This window comes from Mus musculus, chromosome 5 (genome assembly GCF_000001635.26).
Source record: "Mus musculus strain C57BL/6J chromosome 5, GRCm38.p6 C57BL/6J".
Taxonomy (NCBI): Eukaryota; Metazoa; Chordata; class Mammalia; order Rodentia; family Muridae; genus Mus; species Mus musculus.
In genome coordinates, this window is record NC_000071.6 from 11769398 (window position 1) to 11783207 (window position 13810).

The 13810-nt window shown below is 43.6% G+C and overlaps 1 long non-coding RNA gene and 2 pseudogenes across 6 annotated transcripts in view; 2 read left to right on the plus strand and 1 right to left on the minus strand.

Moving 5' to 3' along the window:
• The first annotated feature begins 142 nt into the window (after window positions 1-142).
• On the plus strand, window positions 143-5897 carry Gm8926 (annotated as a pseudogene). The gene is made up of 6 exons (XR_376780.3): window positions 143-164; window positions 1073-1229; window positions 2287-2446; window positions 3708-3857; window positions 4479-4651; window positions 5368-5897. The product of XR_376780.3 is annotated as a predicted gene 8926 (transcript).
• A 2186-nt stretch (window positions 5898-8083) lies between these two features.
• Gm43132 overlaps window positions 8084-13810 on the minus strand; it is a 67119-nt gene continuing 61392 nt past the window's right edge. For all 5 annotated transcript variants that reach the window (XR_003955856.1, XR_003955859.1, XR_003955855.1 and 2 more), the window contains one exon: window positions 8084-8635. This is a non-coding gene — a long non-coding RNA (predicted gene 43132). The remainder of the gene's footprint in view (window positions 8636-13810) is intronic.
• On the plus strand, window positions 10726-11831 carry Gm8929 (predicted gene 8929; annotated as a pseudogene).

Sequence of the window (13810 nt, forward strand, 5' to 3'; positions counted from 1 at the left end):
GGAAGTGCAGAGGGGGATTGCAACTCTATTGGAAGAACAACAACTGCTGACAGGACCACCCAGTGCTCCCGGAGACTAGACTACAAACCCAGGAGTGTATAAGGAGGGATCTATAGCTCCAGGTACATTGTAACAGAGGATGGCCTTGCTGAAAGCAGTGGGAGGTGAGGCCCTTGGTTGTGGAGAGTTTTGATGCCCTAGTGTAGAGGGCAGTAGGGAAGGAAAGGGTGAGTGGGTTGAAGCAGCACCCTCATCCAGGTGAAGGGGAGGAGGAGAGGGAAGATATGGCTTGAGGGATTGGTGGAGGGGTAACCAGGAAGTGGTATATCATGTGAGATGTAATCGAATGGAATAACTAATAAATACATTTAAAAAAACACACACACACACACATATGCAACGCATTTCATTTTACAAATGAAGACTCAGGAGCCAGCTCAAAGAGTCAGGAAAAGCACCCAGCTGACCTTTCTGCCCTGCTGACCTCTAAGAAGGAACGCATTTTTTATCTCTCTCCACACTGTCTTAAATATCCTTGAACTTAAAGACCTTCCATTGGTTTAGTTGATTTCATTCCCTCTCAACTGGTTAATTCTTCTGCCTCTTGACCTGGAGTTGACTTTGTCTTGCAATAAAGGTCTGTGCTACACCTGAGCCAGACAAGAAGGTACAGTAAACAGACAGCTCTTGAGTTAAAAGTCTGTGGTAGGGATGAGCTACACTATAAAAAGGGTTTTTATTTGTTTGGGGTTTTTTGTTTGTTTGTTTGTTTTTGTTTTTGTTTTTGTTTTCAGAATATAGTACAATCTTGGGGTTTAAAATGCAATCAAATATCCTGCAACAGAAGTCAGCGAATTTCCCTCCTTTATAGAATAGAAATCAAGCCCTCTGACAAGTATTCTGGTATTGAAACACATGAACATAAGCAGGGAGTCAAAGGCTATAGACCATGACATCAGCAATCTCTTCTTGGAAACTCTATTGTCTCCTGGAGAGTTCTTGGCATCTCCTGTGATGTCACCAGTGTTGTAGCGACAAGCTCATGACAAGCTCATATAGGATTCTCACTCAGTGTCTAGCCACTAGGTTGGTGAACATGTTTGCTCGACTCTGCAATCTTTTTGGGAGAGCCAATGTGGATGGGAGAGAGGCCAGAGAGAGGAGGAAAGATGCTGGCCTTCCATCTGAGAGTAATGAAGGTCGAAGGAGGTGGACTTGGAGAATGTGGAGTAAGTCCTGGGAAGTGGATGTTGAGCTCCCTGGAAGGGGTGGCCTGAGATGGCTATTCTAGTAATGGGGATCAGGAACTGGAGTCTCTGGGTAGCAAAGAATTTCCATAATTATCAAAATTCTTGAACATCAAGGATTTCAGAACATTACTTTCTCCATCCCCTAAGCAGGAGCTGGCAAGACCAAAACTGCTATGCTAAGAACTCTTAAGCATTTACATTCACTGAGTATTGTGTGTATTACGTGGCGACACAATGAGGCCATCAGGAGTCACAGAGTGTCTAACCTATGCACTTTTAGGGAAGGGCATGACTGTATTTCACTCTCAGGGCTTTTTAACTTCAGTGGCTATTTGGGAGTAGTATAATGGAGAGAATTGTGCTCCAGGCCATGACCTCATGTTCTCAGAATGACTCTGACATCCTGTCCATGACAGTTCCCACTGTACCTTTCTTAATCACCAGTTGTGAGTGGCAGGCATTTCTACACTGTAACCACAGACCTGTCAGAGTGGAGACACCCAGACAGAGAAGGGATCCTATTGCTACTTCTTGGGTGTTTGGTGTTTCAGTAGGGGCAATTGATAGTATTTTGACCATGTTCTCTCACTGCATGACTTTTGAAGCCCAAGTCCTGGGCCTAGCATAACTGGGTAGGAGATCTGAGCATCTCCAAGCACTAAAGTACTTGAGAATTGTGATTTTACCATCTGACTTGTGAAACCACGGGACTGTTGGCTCTGAAGCCAAATTACACTCTGTTCAGTTGACAATAATCCTGAGAAAGCTGTCTCTCTGGTAATAATAAGCTTGTTTAGGGAGACATCTCTCTGGTAATAATAAGCTTGTTTAGGGAGACAGAGGAAACACCTGGCTGTTTACATCTCCTGGTCTCTCTAGAGTACTGGTAGAACTGAGACCCACTGTGGAGGCATCTCAAGCCCAGAACAAACTCTTTCTGGTGTCAATAGTTTCCAGGCATTGTCTCTCTTTTGGTGGTCTGCCTACACTCTTTGAATTCTCACATGAAAGTATTTTTGTATTCTTCTACCTAAAGGGGCTCGAAGACACACATCATCCACTGCACCTGACCTAAGTAAGAAGGAGTTCAAAAAGGAAAAAGAGAGGCTGACCACAGAGCTGCACCTCCTCATCCAGCTGAGAAATGAGCAGAGAGATCACCTGATCGATTTCAAACAGAGTTCCAATTACAATAGGTATGCACTGCTCCAAACCCTGTGGTGTCAGTCTGGGGTCTTCAATGTCAGCCTCATCATATCCTTTATAGGAGGTGGGTTTTATGAAGCTGTACCACCAGATTGTCCCTATGCCCAAACACATGTCCATGAATGCTTCATAGCAGAGAGGCAGAACCTGAAGCTTGGTCAGGAGGGAGATGAGAAATGGACTCTTCTGCTTCCTCCAGTAGAAAAGAAGGACTTGTATTCTGAATGAAGAATTCAGGGATAGAGGCAGTGGAGAGTGAGTTCCCAGCATGCATTTGGAAAGCACTTGACAGGATGTGGCTTTGTAAGGTTCTACGTGATTTGAGTGTATGGTGAGTGTTTATACTTGCCTGGCAGGTGCCTGAGTGCTTAGAAGCTCCTCGTAGTATCTAGAGGGGCCTGGTCCCACATTTTCCTTCTCAGTGTATATCTAGAAGGCCTGAGGCTCATTCCTGTTCCTCTTTGTTGCCTTATACTGCAAGACAGTAATGCTGCATACATTTCTTTTGCATCGCATTGTGCTCTCTGTTTCTGTCTGTGTCTCTCATTCTGTTTCCTTTTCTCCTGTGTGTGTGTGTGTGTGTGTGTGTGTGTGTGTGTGTGTGTGTGTGTGAGTGTGTTCAAGTGTGTGAGACTGTGTGTGTGCACATGTACCTACATGTGCATGATTTTTGTAAGTTTAATTTTCCCCCCAAACTTGGGAAGCTATGGGGTCTGTGTTTTGGTGTGGGGATTCATCTTCACAACAATTTCAAGGTGATGTTAGTGCTAAAGTTTCAGAGCTCCCACTTTATTTAACAGTGTTCTTTGCCTATGTGGTCACAGTTTTCCATGCACTTGTATCCCTTGGGCATGTTATAAAGCTGTGCTGATGTCTGATCACAACTCCAGGATTATGTGTAAGGTCTGTTTCTATGGTATAAGTTATTCAGGATTTACCACCCCAGTTGTGAAAACAGGAAAAATGTAATCACAGGTTTCTGGTGGGCAAAGACCTGGGGCCTAGGCTCTTGAGAACATAGCTGGTTAGACTGCTACATCCAACCCTACTGCATGAACACAGGGAGCCAGGGAACCCTCCATCTTGATGCTTAGCTTCTGCTGTCCTGGGCCAGGATAACAAATATTCAAAGCTGAAGATCATCCCAGTATATAGAATCCAGAATGTGCTTTCCATGGCTGGGGTAGTCCAGCACTCAGCCTGAGAAATGTGTTCCCAAAGGCCCATGTTCACGGAGTTCTGTCTTCCTAGGACCAAGCCCACCCAGAAGAAAAATCCATTCTATGAACAACTGAGATCAACGAAGAACCAGGTCCTGTCTTCTGTGCATAAGTTAGAGATGGGGATAATTGAGGCCCAAGAGAATATCCAGGAGCTCAATAAGTGGATAGACTACTTTACGTAAGTACCAGTTAGCAAGTCAACAGTGGAATGGCAATTTCTGCATTCCTTGGTTTCTGGACTGGAGAGTCTGTAGTTCTGCTTCTGCCCGTTCTGCCTTTAGCCATCAGTGTGCCTTGGGATAATAGACTCAGTTTTCATAAATCCGTAAGACACTGTTACCCCTCCCAGCATTGTCCAGGCATCCTTAAAAGCCTCAGTAGAAGAGTGATTGTGCATAGTTATTATGCATTACTGAGAGTCTGGTTATCAGGCAGTGTTTTAGAGAGCTGAGTGTGATATAACACAAGGATAGATGCCCTCCCTTTGGTTCTGCTGATCTACTCTGATGGTATTTGCACCCTACTAATTGATGTTGCCTTAATGCATTGGGCGGTCAATGATCGATGGAGATCCCTCTTTCTTTTGGAGAGACATGGACCCTTATTGGTGTTCCAACTGCAGCAATGATTTCTTCTTCTCTGAAATGGCTGTTTGCTGTTTGTGCAGCTGTCATGGATTTATTGAGATGGATTGTATTATGTCTTCATGGGAGCCTGGGTCCTGGTGGGGTTATTGAGCCTATACATAAGAATGAGAGGAGGAGGCTGCAGGATCTTACTATGCAGAGGTTTTTTCCAGAAACCTACATAGCCAGCTCTTGATGGAGAAGAATCTTAAGATGCCTGTCACACAGAACCAGAAGAACAAGGAAGTAGAGATTGATTGGGCTCTCATTGAGAAATATTTGGTTGACTTGAACCTGAATGGACGAACAGGAGCAGACCAGCAACCATGAGACCCAACAAATTCAGGTAGGGACAAGCAGCTCACTCAAGCAAATACTGTCTGACACCATTTGCCCCATTGGATTCATCTTTGCTTTCCCCTACCACCTTTCTAATCCACACTCCCAAACAGTCACCCACCTCTTGGCATGTAGTTGTTGTTCATTGCCCTTTTTATACACACATATTCTGGGAAGTTAGCCTCTTGTGAGAAACTAAATCATTGGCAAGTGGACCTTGCTGCTCTGCTTTAATCTGAAGTCTAGAAAGGGTGACAGATGAATAACATGCCACATTTCTGCATGTGTTCATGATAAGTGGGATGGTATGCAGAGCATTGAGCAGCATCTAGGTCCTGGGACAGAGGTCATGCAAGGGTCATGTGACTTGAGGTGGGAAGAACCTTCCAGGGTTAAAATCAAAATGCAAATATCAAATGAATGCTTCTCATGGTCATTAATCTAGTGGGCAGGTGGGCTTCTCCTTTCTTCTTGCAATCCAATGAGGTCTCTTCCTATTGTCCAATTCTTGGTTTGCAAGCATAGAAGTCTGAGTGACAGCTTGCCAGTCCATGTGTTTGTGAGTGTTGTTTGACATTTTGCCCTACATGTATATAACAGCAATGGTTTCAGTTAATAGATCATTGTTAACTGTCCTGTTGAGGTAGTGGGAGACAGCAGTCTGACAGATGACATTTAGGTCTCCACCAAGCCTGTGTCTTAAGAACTGCCTTCCTCTCCTAGGACTCAGCGACTCCAGCAAGAGCTGAAATGTCCACATCCCAGGAAGAGAGCCTCCTGCAGAATGAGTTTCCACCTCAGGAGCCCCCTGCTGAACTCCATCCCCAACATCCACAGTCTACCTTGAATGAATCTTCTTACACTCAGTACATTTACAAGGTGTGAATGGGAGGAAGCCAGTGAGCCAGCTGATTTAGGGTGTTGTTCCCTTTCCTGTTCTGGCAACACCTCTTGAGAAACAACTGAGGTGACTGCCCCTCCAACAGCAGTCCAAGAGGAGATACAGGCTGTAGGTCTGTACTCCTTAACATGCAGTGAAAGGGTGCTGATGTTCAATCATTTTCTGTTCAAGTTTTGGTTAAAGTTTTGCTCTTTATTGTTTTATTTACTTTTTAGGTTTTGCTGAAGTTATATGTTCTTATTTGGTTTTCATGGTTGAATTTTTCTTTTCATCTCTTTTTAGTATTGTACTTTTAAAGCCTGTTTAATAACATTGTATTTCCAGTAAATAAAAATTGATTTACAACTCTTGACTCTAAGACCATCTTCCTTATTCAGGTTTCCTCTCCACTCCTGTAAACCTAGAACCCACAGCCAGAGATGGATTTCTGTAAGTGTCAGGCAGCCTAGGCTACAGATTGAAGTAAATGTCACCAAGGGGTATACAAGAAGATGGTCTCTTGTGGATAATGTGGCTTACCCCATGGAAACACACTTTATGATGCAATCAGTTCCATACTGTATCCATGCTGCTATGTATTCTCCTACACCTAAATTATAGCACTCTATGAAGCACATTCTTGACTGACACTGTGGACCAGATTTTGATTAATATACAGTCATTGCTCTAATGCTGCTGAGGAAATAAAAACATTCCCAAAGGAATAGGAAATAAATCAGGAAGGCCAGAGCCATGTACCTCAGTTTTGCCTGCAATACAGCATCAGTGACAACCACACAATAGAGATAATGGCTTTCTAAGTCAGGCTTTGAAATGTCATTTGGTAGATGATGTTGTTCTTGAACACACATTTCCTGTGGTTTTTTGGTTTGATTGTTTTGTTTTTGTGCTGTTTAGAGATATTGTTATTTATGTGAATGTTTGTTTTTCCTACTGTATGTCTGCAGCACTTCCTGAGTGTAGTAAACTCAGAGGCCAGAAGAAGGAATAATAACCCCTGTTTTACATGACTGTTAGGACCCATGTGGGTCTTTTGAGAGAGCAGTAGATTCCCTAACCTGTGAGGCATCCCCACACCTTCTGCAGGTACCAATTCTCCTTCTAGTGCATGTGCTATATTAGGTTGACTGGATCACCTCCAAGTAAGTGGAGAAATCTCAGGAGATGTGTAGGTGCAGGTGCTTGAGCTGTGCATGCTCATTCTCCTAGGCTGCCTGGCATGTATGCAGGGCTCTGGTGTTACCACTGCTCACTGTGTACTCAGGATCATACCCCAGCATCCCTTATTTTCAATTTTAGAGCAGATCTTTCACCTCTAATCTAGGATGACCATGTAGATTACGCATATCCTTAAAATTCAGAATTGAGTCTGGCCTCCTGTAGGCTGTGTTGGGCTGATGAAACCATCTTAGTAAGAACAAAAGTATCAACATGAGCAATGTGGGGAGGAAGCTCAAGAGCAGCCACCGTGAGTGGAGCCTGCAGCTGTGGCCACATGTTTCTGGTAGAGAGCATGTCCGTGCAAGTGGGGAACCTAGGAGACACAGGTGCAGCTGACCTTTTCCCATAGCATATCTGGGAGTATACTGAGGAAGAGCTTCTTCCAGATGACTGCTGTCCAATTAATGGAATAGAAATAATTAATTGAGACTGGAGATTATTCAGAGCATTATAGTGTGGAGGAAGTAATCTACAAATAGTATTGACACACCAGAACATTTAAAATCTCAGCAGAGTATCAGGATAGAGGCCTTGGCTACTCTCTACTTTAGGTCTTCTAATTTTCATGAAGTGACAGAAGTTCATCAGCAGTGTGGAAGCTAAAAGGGGGCCCTGGTGAAGAGAGAGAGGAAAGACCCAAAGCCCAACCAGAGTCCCATCTATGCTCTGGTCAGGTGGACATGGGAGGGCTGCCAGACTCTTTCCACTCAGCCCCAGGTGGCCATCCAAGCCTCTGACTAACTCTTTGTTGGGTGGTCAATGGGCAGCCCAACGTGGGAGCCCTGGGGCTACTCTCAAAAGCCCTGGGGTTATGGGAGAGAGGGATGAGGAAAGAGAGGTTTCCAGTCTATTGAGAGTGAGTGTAGCCTTGATGAACAGAGACAATCTATGATTTTAGAGCTTTATTATAGAAACACATGGGAAAGATAGAAGGGAGAGAGAGAGAGAGCAAGAGAGAGAGACGGGGGAAGGCTAGAGAGAAAGAGAGAGTAAGAAGGAGAGAGTGAGATGAGAGGAGACAGGGGAGGAGAAGACAGAGAGGAGAGAGGGTGAGAGCAAGAAGTAAGAGAGACAAGAGAGCGAGGTGGAGCCAAGGAGCCACCCTTATATTCATTCTGTACTGTTGCTAGGTAACTGGGGAGGAGTTTAGACTGAAGGTAAGAAGCTTGGAAAATTGCCTACTTTACTTCTAGCCATGCTTCCCATGTGGGTGCTGTGGGGGGTGGTATCTTAGGCAGGAGCCAGAGTTCCAGGAGCAAGAGGGCATGTCTACCATATCATGTAGGTGAATTATCACCCTTCTGGGGATCAGACCACAGCTCAACTGGAGACCAGCCTGTCTGTGCATAGCCCAATGCCCCACTCAGCAGTACACTAGAACTGAGGTGAGACCAGTGAGAGAAAATTTAGACTACACTAGCATGTTACTATTGTATTTGTGGAGACTCCTTGAATACCTTAGAACCCTGAGGGGCCTGGGTCTTTCTAAGTCCACTCATGTATGGTGGTGTGTTTGGTAAATCCTACCAGATGCATACATTAACCTGGATTTTTATTTACTTTCACATGTGACATGAGTCAATAATCTATGTCAGCCTTTAACAGAATAAACAGCCCTTAATGTACAGTGTAGACTGAGTCTCCTTATTTTCTCTCCCAGACAGCTAAACATTCCCAGTCTTGAAAGCATTTTGTAAGCCATTCTCATGAACCAGTCATGAGATGGCCGCATTGTAGGTTGAGTGTCTTCATCCAGCCTGCCCTGTAATTGTTGCAGAAGATGAGTTGGGTTCCAGCCCTGGGATGTAATACAGTTGTAGAGTATTTGCCAGCATTCACAATGTAGTAGGTTCATCTCTAGTCTGGGGGCTATAGCAGAAGAAAAATAAAATAACGAGCAGTATTGCATTTGAGTTGTAACATACAATGAAAAGAAAGTCTCTAGAGGGGCTGCAAGTCACTCTAACCTCCAAGCTACCCACCCCCAGCTTCCTCCAGGAATTCCATTTGTACTGTCTTTTTGTTAATTTACACATTATTCTAAGGTTGCAAAGAATGTTTACAATTTCAATAAACGACACACACACACACACACACATACACTCACAAACACAAACATCACATAGAACATAAATATAGATAAAACTCATGAAATGTTTTGGTTGAGATGATCAGCTAATGAGATGCATCAACTGGTATTCATCCTTGGTATCAATCCTAGAAACATGGGTTCCTTCTTAGCAAATAAAAGAGTAGAAGGAACAGATCTTCCACAAGTTCTTTCTACCTGTCTGTCACTTTGTCTCTCTGTCTCTGTCGGTCTGTGTGTGTCTCTCTCTCTTCCTCTCTCTCTCTCTCTCTCTCTCTCTCTCTCTCTCTCTCTCTCTCTCTTTCTCTGTGTGTGTGTGTATGTGTGTGTGTGTGTGTGTGTGTGTGTGTGTGTGTGTGTATGTGTGTGCATTCATGAACGCATTATAATATTTTCCAATATGACTGGAAAGACCGAAGTGAAAAATATAGTGGAGGTGTATACTGACTTTGGTTAATGTGTCATGGCACCTTGCAGGTAACACTGACAAAGTGGGCTAATTCAATACACCCTTAAACCTGGCTATGCAGGGTTTGCAGTGAGGCTGTCATGTGCATCACCCACCACAGAGAACAGCAAGAGCTTTGTTTATTACATGCTTCAGTTCCCAAGGTGAGGCAAAGTCTCATCCCATTGAGAGTTTGGTAGGTTGGATGGCAGGAAATAAAACAGAAATCAAATCAATCAATGAGAAACAAAGAGGATATTTAAAAGAGTCAAGGAATCCAAGAGCTGGCTCTTTGAGAAAATCAACAAGATAGACAACCCCTTTCCCAAATGAACTAAAAGGCAAAGAGACAATACCCAAATTACCAAAATCAGAAATGAAAAGAGGGACATAACAATGAACACTGAGGAACTTCAAAAAATCATTAGGTCTGGCTTCAAAAGCCTATACTCTAAAATACTGAAAAGAAATCAATATGAAATTGTTGAAATTCTAGATAGACACCAATTACCAAAGGTTAATCTAGATCTAGAAAAGTAACTAAATGATTCTATATTCCCTAAGAGAAAAGAAAAAGTCATCAAAAGTCATTCACTGCCCCCCCCCCCAAAAAAAAAAAAACAAAGCCAGGGCCACATGCTTTTAGTGCAGAATTCTCCAAGACTTTTAATGAAGACCTAATACCAATAGTCCTCTAAATATTCAACTAAATAGAAACAGAATGATCATGGCCAAACTCCTTCTCTGAGGCCACAAGCAACCTGGTAATTAAATCACACAAACACACAACATGGAAAGGGAATCAGAGAAGAAGTTCCATCATGAAAATTCAAATATCACACACAGAATCCAAGAACACATCAAAGACACCATCTAGGATGTTCAAGTACGCTTCATTTCAGGGATTCAGGTGTTGATAGATAGCAAAGCCCATCAACTCAATCCACCAAAATAGAAAAAAATAAATAAAATAAAAATAAGTAAAAAAATTATCATCTTTTGGATGCTGAAAAACCCTACACAACTTCTTGTTAAAAGTCCTCCAGAATAGAAGGATACAAGATACATCCCTAAACATAATAAAAGCAATAAATAACCCAAAATGTACTGCATTCTTCACAGAGTGCTCCAACAGAACATAGCTATGGGCTCTCTTCTGCCCCAGCACATAAAGCCAGCTCAAACAGTGCTGCAGACACACGTGATCCTTGGACTCCTGGGCAATCCTAATTGCCTCCTGCAGGGCGAGCTCTGCCTTTTAATAGTGACAGAAGAGGCAGTGCAGGGCAGCCAGGTTGAGAGCAGCATATCTCAGGCTCCCACCATAACCTTCTTCCCCATTACTTTTGTCCTCTGGTCCAGTGAGAATCAGGTGGTCAAAATAATGCAGGAGACTGTGCGTTGAGCTGAAAACGTTTTGAACATGAAGGTTTTGCTGGGAAAAAGGCCAACGGACTGATGGATGCCCTAAAGGACTCTGACCTCCTGCACTGGAAACACAGCTTGTTGGAACTTATTGATATCCGCATTGCACAGAAAACCGCCATCTGGAGGCTGTACGGCCGCAGCACCATGGCACTGCATCAAGCCCAGATGTTGCTAAGCATGAACAGCCTGGAGTCGCTGAATGCGGGCGTGCATCAGAACAATACTGAGTCCTTTGCCTTCGCTCGCTGCCATCTTGCAGAGTTCCATGCAGAACAGAACTGTTTCGTGGCTGCTGGTGAAGTATTAAAGCACTTGAAAGACCGATTTCCGCCCAACAGTTAGCACGCCCAGAAATGGATGCTGTGGGATCAAAAAATACAGTTTGACAGAGCACTGAATGAAGGCAAATTCATTTGGCTGATTCACTTGTTACAGGAATCACAGCGATTAATGGCATAGAAGGTGTACACAGGAAAGCAGTCGTACTGCAAGCTCAGAACCAAATGACGGAGGCACACAAGCTTCTGCAGAAGTTGCTGACGTACTGTCAGAAGTTAAAGAATATAGAAATAGTCATCAGCGTCCTTCTGTCAGTGACAGAGCTGTACTGGCGCTCTTTCGTCCCCGACTATCGCCATGCCTGTGCTCCTGGAAGCTCTGGCCCTCTCCAAAGAATACCGATTACAGTACTTGGCCTTCGAAACTGTGCTCAACTTGGCTTATGCCCAGCTCATCCTTAGAATCCCAGAACAGGCCTTAACCCTTCTTCACATGGCTTTCGATCCCACCCTAGCTGACAGGGCTATCCTGGACAAAGGTCGTGCATGTTCTTATTGCCCAAGTGCCAAGTGGCTTTGGCAGCTTCCTATGACCCAGTGAAGAAAGCAGAAGCTCTGGAAGCGGCCATTCAGAAACTCAGTGAAGCCAAGAACTACTTTGCACAAGTCGACTGCAGAGAGCGCATCAGGGATGCTGCTTAATTCCAGGCCAGGCTGTACCAAGCTCTTGGCAAGACCCAGGAGAGGAACCATTGTGCCATGATCTCTGAGCAGCCACACCAGGAGTTGCCCGCCCATGGGGTGCCCTTGATTAACCATCTCTAGACAGGACTCTCTGTTTGATGTTGTATATTTAGGGACTAGGTCATTACATGCTATCTCGTCAATAAACAGTTCTGATCAAAAAAAAAATAATAAAAAAAATTTTTTAACTAAAAAAAAGCAATAAATAACAAACCAATAGACAGCATCAAATTAATAAGCAATAGGACACCTAAAGGGGATCAGGGGGATGTAAATGGGAAAGAAGAAGTCGAAGGACAGCTATTTGCACATGATATGATAGTATATGTAAGTGATTCCAGAGGGTCTACCCTGATGGTCTCTTCATAACCACTGCAAATTTCTACGCTCCTGCTATGCAGTATCAATTGTTCCAGTATCCCCCTCTACTCTTGACTGTAAAAGCAGAGCCAAGTGGCTGAGGCTGCCAAGTTCTGCTTCTTGCTGGGGCTGGAAAATGACCCCTTGTTCTATTACATCATCACCAAATCTCCATTTTTAATGATTTTACTCACTGCCTAAACTTGGTGGTCCTGGAACTTGCTCTGTCTACTGACCTTGAACTCAGAGATCTTCAGGGCTCTGTCTTCTGAATGCTGGGATGAATGGCATGGTCTACCATGCCCGGCTCTAAGCTTTTCTCTACCTGAAACTCTCTCTGTTCTAGATTGGCCTTGAATTTGGAGATCTCTATAAGCTTCTCATGGCCATGGTTCTTCAAGATATAAATCAAAAGTCAGTGCATTCAGCCTCAAGTTCTGGATCACAAGAGGACCCTCCATTCCCGGATAGTAGTTCATTCCACATTAAAAGTACAAATAAAAACTATAACCAGGTAATACTGCTGAATATCACATAACTATTGCTAGTTTACGTGCAATAACAATGAGCTTAGCTAGTTGGAATCTTGCCCTGAGATCATCACTCCCTTAAGCTGCTTATCTCCTTCCACACAGGATCCAGCTCCATTTCACTTCTTAGTGCTCCTTTAAGTCTTGCCCCTCATATTTTGTATTTTTCCTTTATGAGCTTGGTAAACTTCATCAAAACTCTTTCATGAGAGTGAAGCAGAGAACAAAGTCTATGCTGGGCTCTTGTTAGACTTCAGTTGTCATGCAATTTTTCTGACTCTCTTCATGCTAGACTGTGCCTCTTAAGTCTCTTCAGATAATGGCAAAAGCAGCCAGATTCTTCACCAAAATACCACTCAAACAGTTTCTAGGCCACATACTAATATCTTCCTACTATAAAACCTTTTGCATCACTTTAAGTCACCCTCAGTACCAATTTCTTCCATATTTCTTGTAGGATGGGCCAAAGGCACCCCTTAATGCATTGCACCACTTTCTAAATCAAAAGTCCCCAAATCCACATTCCTCCAAACAAACACATGGTCAGGCCTATTATGTCAATATCTCACTCCTGTTGGCAAAGACTGACTTAGTTAGGATTTCTATTGTTCTACAGAGCCACCATGACCAAAGCAACTTTAATAAAAAAACAACTTTGAATTGGGGCTGGCTTATTGGTTCATAGGTCTAGATAGCCATAGCATTTGAAGAGGTAAGAATGTATATCCTCTCCTGAATTCAAACAGGAGAAGCTTTTGTCATTGGTAGCCTGGAGAAGGGTCTCAATTCCCACCCCCACAGTGACACATTTCTTCCACCAAGGCCAAATCTAATTTAGCATGGCCTCACCTCTTAATAGTGATATTCTCTGAGACTAGCATATTGAAACAACCATCCCACTGTCTCAGTTAGGCTTTTGCTGCTGTGAACAGACACCATGACCAAGGCAAATCTTATAAATGACAATGTGTAATTGGAGCTACTTACAGCTTCAGAAGTACAGTCCAGTATTATCAAGGCTGCAACATGTCACCATCCAGGCAGGCAAGGTGTAGGAGGAGCTGAGAGTTCTGCCTCTTAATCTGAAGGCTGCTAGCAGAGTCAAAGCCTCCAGGGAGCTAGAGCTAGGATATTAAAGCCACCACCCACAGTGATACACCTATTCCA